Consider the following 374-nt stretch of genomic DNA (forward strand, 5'->3'; position numbering starts at 1 on the left):
TGAAAATGAGAACTGGTCTATAAAATAAGAACAAAACTACAAAATAAACACATGTTAATAAAAAATGCACTTTAAAGAATATTTTTTTTTGTCATTTAATTTTATATTAATTCGTTTATTTTGAAAATATATTTTCTCTCTCAACCAATTATAAGTTATGAAAATATGTTTCCCCTCTCAATCAGTTGTAAGTTATAAAACAGTTATAATATGTTTGTATTTTATTTAATATATTTGTTCCATAAAAATGTAACTCTTGTATGTGTATTTTATTTAAGATTTTATATATATAGTGAGCTACTCTATGAGAACAATTCTCATATAAAAATTGTGAGAATAGTAAATCTGGCCTTATAACCAATCATATATGGTTC

Source organism: Lupinus angustifolius, chromosome LG02, assembly GCF_001865875.1.
Source record: "Lupinus angustifolius cultivar Tanjil chromosome LG02, LupAngTanjil_v1.0, whole genome shotgun sequence".
Classification (NCBI taxonomy): domain Eukaryota; kingdom Viridiplantae; phylum Streptophyta; class Magnoliopsida; order Fabales; family Fabaceae; genus Lupinus; species Lupinus angustifolius.